At 42.6% G+C, this 10,275-nt stretch overlaps 1 pseudogene; it reads left to right on the top strand.

Annotated features, from left to right (window-relative positions):
• The first annotated feature begins 391 nt into the window (after window positions 1–391).
• On the top strand, window positions 392–1,353 carry LOC147246454 (uncharacterized; annotated as a pseudogene).
• Window positions 1,354–10,275: the final 8,922 nt, after the last annotated feature.

Below are 10,275 nucleotides of genomic sequence, written 5' to 3'. Positions count from 1 at the left end.
TATAGATATGTACATACACATATACTCCTGGGTCAACAAGGTCCACATCAGTTGCTAGGGAACCAGGGCAGTCTAATGAGAAATGGGATACTGGAGGTGGAAAATATGGACAATGTTTGAATGCTACAATATGAGCAACCAAAGAGAGAGGGGATACATGCAGAGAATGTGGGACCTATGGATACTTCACAAACTGTAATCTAGGCTAACAAAAAACAGCTGTTGACCCAGTGTTCCAACATCCGTAACCAGAAACTACAGTCACAACTAGAGATTAATGAGGTACTTCAACAACAATGCTATGGTAAGGGGGAGCCAGGATGACAGGTCAGTGGGGGGGATCTCATTATCAACCCCACCAACTGAGATTGGGTGCCAAGCCCCAGTAGATATGAACAGCCTCAATACAAGAGCTGCTGACCTGAGAAGGAAGATCGTAAACCAAATAGAATCCTGGAACCTCGCACGAATACCCAACCTGAGTTGTCAAGCACCCTCAGAAGATCTACTAGTGGATTAGAATGCTGCGCTGAATACAATACCCATGGCAACTACCACAGAGACCAACAAGCTGATGCACAGAATGGCAACAATAATAATGGAGATGCTAGGGTACAAGCTAGACATGGGCAGAGCAAAAGAAACAATACCCTTTATGGAAGAGAAGAATAGAGAGCAAAATAAAGGCAACATGGAGAGAAGTTAGCCAGCTAGCAGAGCTGTAGTGAGGAAATATGGGGAATAAAGATGCGCCCCAGAAATACACCATACTATCCATACCAGAGGCACTTGAAACTGCCAAACAAAAGCTAACAGCTCTGGCCACCCGACTGCAGAGATGCACCAAGGAGATCAAGGCTAGGAGAATAAACAAGATGTTCTCCACTGACCCAGCCAAAGTGTACATTCAGTGGCAGGGGAATAACAACCAACCAGGCCCACCAAGAGGTGAGATGGAAAAGTACTGGAAGGGCATATGGGAAAGAGAAGCATCACACGACACCGACGCACAATAGCTAATGGATCTGAAAACTGACCACAGAAACCTCCCAGAACAAGAACCAGTAACCATCTCAATGGCAGCCATCCAAGACAGAGTGTCAAAGATGAAAAACTGGACAGCACCGGGCCCTGATATGATCCACACATACTGGATGAAGAAGCTAACTGCACTCCATGAACACCTGACAGCACAGATGAACCAGCTGCTAAGGGATGGGACGCACCCAGAATGGCGAACCCAGGGCGAGACAGTCCTGATCATGAAGGACCCCCAGAAAGATCGTATCTCATCCAATCACTGGCCAATAACCTGCTTCTCCACAACATGGATGCTCCTGTCAGGTATCATAACAGCTAAGATAAGTAAACACATGGGTCAATACATGAACTGGGCTCGGAAAGGAATTGGCACTAACACCCAAGGAGCCAAGTACCAGCTACTGATTGACAGAGCAGTCGCCAGAGACTGTCAGGGCAGACAGACCAACCTGTGCACTGCCTGGACTGATTACAAGAAAGAATATGACTCAATGCCATGCAAATGGATACTAGAATCGCACTGGCTCCCTGTCAAACGCAGAATAGAATTTTAAATTCTTCTTCTGACATACGAAGTCCTCACCAATCAGGCACCTTCATATTTGTCAAACTCATAGTCCACTATTATCCAGGTAGAACCCTTCACTCGGAACACCTTCATATTAGTTAAACTCATAGTCCTCTATTATCCAGGTGGAACCCTTCACTCAGAACACCTTCATATTAGTTAAACTCATAGTCCTCTATTATCCAGGAAGAACCCTTCACTCAGAACACCTTCATATTAGTCAAACTCATAGTCCTCTATTATCCAGGAAGAACCCTTCACTCAGAACACCTTCATATTTGTCAAACTCATAGTCCTCTATTATCCAGGTAGAACCCTTCACTCGGAACACCTTCATATTAGACAGAGCTCATAGTCCTCTATTATCCAGGAAGAACCCTTCACTCAGAACACCTTCATATTTGTCAAACTCATAGTCCTCTATTATCCAGGTAGATCCCTTCACTCGGAACACCTTCATATTTGTCAAACTCATAGTCCTCTATTATCCAGGTAGAACCCTTCACTCGGAACACCTTCATATTAGACAGAGCTCATAGTCCTCTATTATCCAGGAAGAACCCTTCACTCCCAGCTTCTCTCTCCTCCTCTCCTTCCCCCCCTGTCTTCCTGTATGTGTTACACACATATCATATATATCATACTCATATGTGTTTCTAACGCTTCCTCTCTGGAGCCTTTGGGCTTCCGCACATCCCAGATCCCAGGTGATGCTGGAGGAGGCTACAGACCTGGGAGGCTCAAGCTGCCACCCTTAGCATCACCTGCTTATGTTCCCATCCTTCTCTCCTCCTTTCTCTCCCTCTTGATCTCTGTCCCTCTCTTTCCTTCTGTATCTGTCTTTCTCCATTATCTTTCTTTGTCTCTACCCCAGCCGAGGTAGATCAGTAAGAACAGGGTCCAAGCCATCAACGTGTACGCACTGCCAGTCGTCAGATACCCCGCTGGGATGATAAGCTGGCCAAAGGAGGAGAAAAAAGCCACAGACATCAAGACCAGAAAGCTCCTCACCACGCATGGAGGGCTTCACCTTAAGTCCAGCATCCTGAGGCTGTACACTAAGCAGAAAGAGAGAGGACAACGACCAGTGAGCATCAGAGCCACTGTCCTGGATGAAATATCAAAAATCCAAGAGTACATCCAGAAGCTGGCCCTTCAGGACGAGCTGCTCAGTGAATGCCTCAGACAGCTGAAACCTGAGGAGACTGAGGAGAGAGAGGTGCAGACGTAGACAGAGAAGCCCCTACATGGCATGTACAACCACCAAATTGAGGAAGTGGCTGATATCAAGAAGACCTACCAAGAGCTGCAACATGCTGGACTGAAAGACAGTGCAGGGGCACTCATCATGGCAGCACAAGAGCCATAGAGGCCAAGGTCTACCACACCAGATCAGACCCAAGGTGCAGGCTGTGTAAGGATGCTCCCAAGACAGAAAAAAAAATCAAACATCAAAAAAACAAACATTGTAAGTGGCCATGAGGGATTGCATGGATTTTGTGTGTGTGTGTGTGTGTGTGTGTGTGTGCGTGCGTGCGAGTTTGTGTGTCCGTGTGTGCTAATTGCTCGCTATACAGCTATGAATCATATCATTTCCATAACTGTTGAAATCAAACAAGAATCACTGAATGTAGCACAAAAGGACAAGGACCATTAGCACGTGACACTATTAGATCAATCAATGCCAAACTAACTTTCAGCCGTCTAATTCTTCCATTTAAAAGGTCGTGACTCCACCAGATCCGACAGAGATAATTTCCTTTTTACGGTGCTGCAATTCTTTTGAAGAAATACACAGTTGAATAAGGCTAAGGAGAGATTGGGGGGGGGGTAGATGAGCAGGAGATGAGATAAAGGAACTGACGGGGACAGAGATTTTGATAGAATGAAAAATGTGCGAATGTGTGTGTGACTGCTTGAATGAAAAGTATTTGACGAGAGGAGGCAAACAGGTGAGCACTTGCTCGCTGGTTATTGTGAGGACTCCTTCAATGCTCATCCAAGGCTGTGGTCCACAGGGTTGCGTATACTTCAACAACAAATTAGTCTAACGTCCAGCCAAGGATGACAAATTTATCATTTTTGTCAAAAATTTCCAAAAAAAGAAGTTTGGTTGAAGCCGTAATTATTCAGATATGGACACATTTATTTTATGGAAGCATATTGCTGTCACACCATCGAAATAAAAACAGATCCGTAAGATGCTCTGACATGATGAATTTATGCTACGCGTGCTGCATGATTTAATGATCACTTTGTATTTTGATCACATACAGTATTGCGATATACTAAAATAAACGCGGTAGCGTGAGTCTTCATGCATGGTTGTTGAGAAAAATGAACATAAATTCCTGATATTTTTCAGATGTGTATTTCTCAAACACACAAACTTAAAACTAAGTTTAAAAGTACTTTTTTAATTGGTAAAAGTAGTTATGTTTTTCCTTCTGCTGTTGCCTTAATTATCTCTCCATGAGACATTGAATAAAAAGGCTGTAATCAATGATATTGGAACAACAAATTAAAAAAAAAATACTGCTGGTTAATTTCTGTTAATTTATGTGATTATAGTCATTAGAATGTAATTGTGCAGCTAACAGTTGTGTCCCTTTACCCCTGTTATATCACCATGTATATTGTGGCTGAATCCACAAACGCAGCCAGAGGTGGAAATTTGAAACAATAATAATGGCAGAGTTGTCTGGTTTAGAACGAACTATGATTAATGTTTGCGAACTGGGACATTCCAAGGTTACAAGGAAAACAAATCAATTGTTGTTGTTTTTTTCCGTGAATGTATCACCCAGTACACCAGATTCTTGACTTGGCGATTCAATATCTTAAGTACATTTGTGTCTATGATTCATTGATTCACTATGGTACATATATTTGCCTTAACTACCCCCCCCCCCCCGCCACACACACAGACACCTTCTCACTCATTGAAGTATTTGATATGTTCATCAATTGTGTTCAACATCTAATTTTACACACTATGAACTCTTTGGACAAACAATAATTGTGTGTAAAAGTGAGGAAGTTTTAGTGCCAGTAGATCAGAAGCGGTGTGTCACCGGTGAAAGCAAAGGCTCCACTTTCATTTGGCAGCCAATCTGGTGCCTGCTGTTATTCCTTCTCCTCTGCAGCTCAAATCCAGGTAACTCTTCCTGGCATGTGCCAGACATTTTCACGACAGCACTTCAATATTATTTTATTTAAAAAGGTAAAAAAATGGATAAAACTATATGCTCGGGAAATACTGTAAGTCACACAGTCTAGTTCTGACTCCTCGCTCCAGTATTTACGGAGGATAAATGATGATAGATGGTGAGTAAACATAAACTGGGAGGCAAATAAAGCAGGGAGAGAGAAAATTATGAAGCTGAGGAGTCAAGTGAAGTAGATGAAGAGTTGGCGTGAAGTTACGGTTTGTGTTGTGTTGTGTTGGCAGTAAAAATTGTTTTGGCACAAATCCAGAAGCCTTTTAGTTTAGTTTTTTTTTAATTTTATTTAAACATCGTACGATAGGACATTTTTGAACGTTTTTGCCAACTGCTGCATTTAATTGCAGATAAAGAAGAAATATCTGGCAGTGATTGCCTGTCCTTGTGTCTATTTGAAGCCAATCCAGACGCAGATGCACATGGAAGCATTTCTTAAAATAACTAATTTGGATGATTGTGCAGCCTTGGCAAAAAGGTGTGCGAATACTGAACGTTTTTCAGATTAGAACTGTGGCAGGTGATGAGGCAGTAGACAGCTCTGGCCCATCAAATCAGTCAGAGAGTGAGTGAAATCAGTGAGTCTGTCCCACTGTGCAAATCACAACTGCAAATTATACCAGCTCAATAAACCGCCCTGTGAATATTTTACAATAACTGGAACGGCAAGAGAGGCAAAGCTAAGAGAGAGTGAGAAGGAGAGAGAAACAAAAAAAAAACCCCCAGAAAAATAGAAATCTGTTTTTATCACAGAGCCTGTAAATTACAGATTCTGTAGACAGCTTGTTAGTTTCACCGCCTATCCGTCTCTCAGTTTTGGAGCAATTAAACCAGACAATTGCTCCCCTGGAATTGCCTGTCTGGAAGAGGCTTGATGCCAATATCCTGCTCTTGCTTTTACTGCTGCAGGCTAGCTGGTCTTCTCAAAATGTGATAACATGAGTGGACAAACAATAGTGCCAAGTTTCTGCCAATCAGTCACAGTCCATCACACACAACCGGTTTTAAGATGGCTGCTACAAGCACAGAGTGGTTGGAACTTTGAGGCAAACATGAGCTTGACATCTGTTATCGTTGGGGTGAGAAAGCGGATTCTCCCGTGTTGATCACAAAAACAGGAACATGAGAGAAACTCTCAGTGCGCTGTAGATTTTGTACATCAGATAAAAGGAAAAATCTATTTGAAAGAGATCATGTCATTAAGTTTAACCTTTCCGAGCGCTTGAATACTGCTGACTCTCTTGAGCACCGGCAGTGCTCTTGCGTTTCCACTCTACCTTTTGTTTATTCACTTCTTGTTAGTGTGCCTGAGACTGTGAAATAATAAAAAAAAAGAAAGAAACAACGCTTTTTGACAGGAACCCACAACAGCTGTCAGAGGGATTCAGCAATAAAAACAAAATGCAGTAGTGTTTTGAATAGAGTGTGAGGAGGAAAATACATTTTATGGTTTGCTTCTTTTTTTTTTTTTGCTACCTGACTTGGATATGGATGAGAAGCTGTGACAGAACTGGGGTGATTGAAGGCTTGGGAAAATAATATTTCCAGGAAAGTCCTCAAAGATTCCAGAGACAACTGGGTTGATTTGAACATGAAACACAAGATGAAGACAATTTAAATAAAAAGTCAACATTTTTAAAGTGTAAATTTGTAAAGGTAACCTTCTCCGTCCCTTAGTTTGACAATTGGCTACAGCGTCTTCATACATCCACCGCAGCAGGCAATTCCTCTCCATCCATAAAGATCCCGCAAAACTGTTGTCTTGATCAGTTTCATGCACTCATACAGATCTTGGTTTTCTTGATTGTCCAAAAAAAAAAAAAAAAGCATGACTTTTGCATCATGTTTTCTCCGATATAGCAATCCAATGTTTTATGCAGCAAATTGCAAGTCTAAAAAAAGGATTTTGTTTTTTGTTTGGAGGACTGCCTAATAAAAAAAGGTTGTTTTTTTTTCCTTTTAACGTAAAGCAGCTTTTTTTTCCCCAAACGACAACAAATGTCCAGTGGTGTCCGGCGAAATAAACAATGACACCAATGTGCCATCGAGTGTTCTTTACCGACTGTCTTTCAGATGAAACCAGGTCGTACACAAAGTGCTCGCCAATGCATCATGAAAACTCGTGACCAGTGAGTAACCTCGACCCCTCTTACATCATTCCCTAGCAGGGTTTCTTGAACAGAGTTGGGCTTTCAGGCCGTCTCTCCTCCCTTTTACGCAACCAGACATATCCTGATTTTATTGTCATGACCAAAATTGGATATGATTTTGTTACTCAGGGACCATCTTAATCTCTCATTTCTTTGAACAGAGGCTTTTGCCCTCACATTCAATTATTACGCAGAGTCAAGTTCAGCTGCAGAATGCAATCTGCATGTTCCTCTGGTAAGCAGCGGCTATTGCTTTTATACAACCGTGACCCTGCACACAAGAGCAGGCTAACACCAAACCTGTGTATTGCATATAACGTGTCAGCTCAGTTTGAATGAAAAAGTAAGGCCTGAAGCTTGAGAAACATGGATGAATACGTAAATTCACAACGTGATTTGTCCCACTTTCACTTCCTCCCCTATGCCAGGAAATTCAGAAACTTAACACTGATGAAAAGTCTGAATTTATTCAAACTATTTTAAAAAAGGTAAACATCCACTATTGGCATACACATGCATTAACATTTCTGTGTTGACTGGATTACATTGGCATGCTCGATCATGGCATCAGACCTCCATTGGTGATGCCTTTGTTTCATTAAAATATGCACATTTTGCTTTTTTGTGCGCATCCGCCAAGACCTGCATCATCGAGGAAGCATCCAGTATGACCACTGTTGAATGACATAATCTCTGACAGCTTGGGGAGGTGGAGAGATTTCACAGAGCCCCCAGCGGGTCGAGCAGGTGAGTGACAGATGGAAGCGGCCTGGCCAGCCTGCTGACCAGCTGGTTCTCCACTGCAGGGAGGTTACTCTCTCCCTCTACTGGGCCACTAATCCTCTTCTTCGACTTCCGGTCACAGCACCGACCTCACGATCCCACACTGGTTCCCCGGTCACCTGCTTATGACAACAGAATGCTTCCTTGCAGAGAAATGTCTTCACTGCTGCATGAGGAAGTAAAACACGAAGGCTGCATAGCAGAAGGTTGGCAGATCAATCTCAGCTGGGAGTTGGCGATGTGATTTGTGACAGCGTGATATTCCCTAACATGATTTTCCCTCCACCAGCCTCCTGCTGTGGCAACACTAAGCTCCTCCAGTTTCCAATACGACATTTTGATCTTTTGTGCTCCACCTTTCTTCCTCATCCTTCTTCCCCTTCGTTTCTTCATGCATGACATCTTTCTGCCATCCTTTTTTTTTCTTTGTTAACTCCGCAGAGGAGCTTGTGTTTTCAGGACCATCTGTTTGTTTGACTATTAGCGGGATTAAATTAAAACTACCAGACTTATTTTCATGAAATTTGGTGGAGCTGTGGAGCGTGGGCCAAGGAATACCTTATTAAATTTTGGTACAGATATGAATCCCATAGAAGATTCAATGATCATTTATCGTTTTCATTTATCTTGTTATATAAGACATTTAATTGACTGACTGTTGAGTGGCTGACCTCCCATCAAGAGAGGGATAAATGATCTACTTAACGAATCCTTGACTTCAATTTCCCTTTCATTCATATTTGATCCAGGATAGGAGAATATCCTCTTCCCAACATTGCTTTAAGTCTCCCATTTTTCTCCATGACCCTCCAGGTGACTGAATGGCCTCCAACGAAGACTCCAATGTCAAGTCAGGTTAGGATTTTTAGAAGGGAAACTAAAGAATGCACTATTAAAATTGCCTGCAACACAAATGTATAATTCTGCATTAAATAGAGTCTCCAGCAGTTTCTATCCATCCATTTTCTACCGCTGTTAAAGGTCACAGGGGGGCTGGAGCCTATCCCAGCAGCCTTCGAGTGAGAGGCGGGGTTCACCCTGGACAGGTCACCAGTCCATCACAGGGTCAACACATAGAGACAGACAACCATTCACACTCACAGTCACACCTACGGTCAATTTAGAGTATCAATCAGCCTCGTCCCCTCTTGATGTCTTTGGACTGTGGGAGGAAGCTGGAGAACCAGGAGAGAACCCACACAGGAACAGGGAGAACATGGAGACTCACACAGAAAGATCCTGTGATGGAGCCGGGGCTCCAATCCAGAACCTTCTTGCTGTGAGGCGACAGTGCTGACCACTGCACCACCGTGCCGCCCTCCAGTTTCTAGAATTGATAAGTGTTTATGAAATTGAGGTGCTAGCACGGGTGTCTCAGCTGAATCATTGTTTGTCTCAGTAGAAAGGAAGCATTTAGCATCACCACACCTTTCAAATATTCACAAATAGGTGTTGCCAGTTAACACAGAGGAATTTCCCTCCTGCATCAGTTTTCAGGGACTCCAGAATACAGAGCGAGTGTATTTATTTTTTAGCGACCCAGGCTATCAACTACAAACAACAGTAAAACCGCCTAAAAAAGCCCAATCACACGCTTGAGTATCTGACATCACCCCATTTGTCCATGCCGGTTCATGGTAGCAACAAGCCAGAAGCGTTACAATTTGTTTATGGCTTAAATCAAAGTCTCTGTGGATTAGGGAGCATATGGCTGGATAAAGACGTGGTGGATTATACTGGATGATGTGCTTGAGAGTTTGTAAACGGACATATTTGGACAGTTTAGCTATTGTTAGTAGCCACTTGCAATTAGCTTCAAGTTAAATACACATGACTGGTTATTTCTGGAGTCACAAAGAAGTGATGCAGGAGGGAAAAACATCTTTGATCAATGAACCTATTTCTGAAAACTCAAAAGCCAAAATACTTTTGGGCCAAATGTAACTTTAATGGTGTCCTGGGACCAGTGTACAGTATCCAACATACCTGTCAATCAAACAGTGGGTCATTAAAGGGTTTTATTCATAAAGATGCTGAACATGTAGTGACTTTTCTCTTTCTGCATTTCCGATCATTATATTTCTGAGGAAAAATGACATGGACCTGAGTGAAGGTGTGCACTCTCCTCAACTCTGTACTTCGTAACATGACAGTCTGTTTTATGCCTGTCAGAGGAACCAGGTTGGATCTGCTTTTTGTTAATAAGGTTGTGTATCTTTCTTACTGTATACCTGCAGTAAATCAGCACTGGTTTGTTCTTTCCTCTAAATCCACCGCTTCAAATCAATCCCACAAGGATTCAACAGCAGAAGCAGCAGGTAAGGAGGAGCGAAACATACATCAAAAACCGCGATGAGAAAAAGAAATGAAGCAGGAGAGTTATGAGGAGCCCCATATATGATCTATATATTGGCAGGAATCTCTACGGGCTAATATCTTGCTTGATAAAAGGGATGCTGCTTAGGAAACGTGTCGCTTGAAAGACAAGACGTGCGTGCAAACAAAATATATC

This window comes from Aulostomus chinensis, chromosome 17, assembly GCF_037954235.1.
Source record: "Aulostomus chinensis isolate RoL2024-O1b breed Wild chromosome 17, RoL_Achi_v1.0, whole genome shotgun sequence".
Lineage (NCBI taxonomy): Eukaryota > Metazoa > Chordata > Actinopteri > Syngnathiformes > Aulostomidae > Aulostomus > Aulostomus chinensis.
Note: the sequence above shows the minus strand (reverse complement) of the source record. Positions and strands in the feature narration are given on the sequence as shown.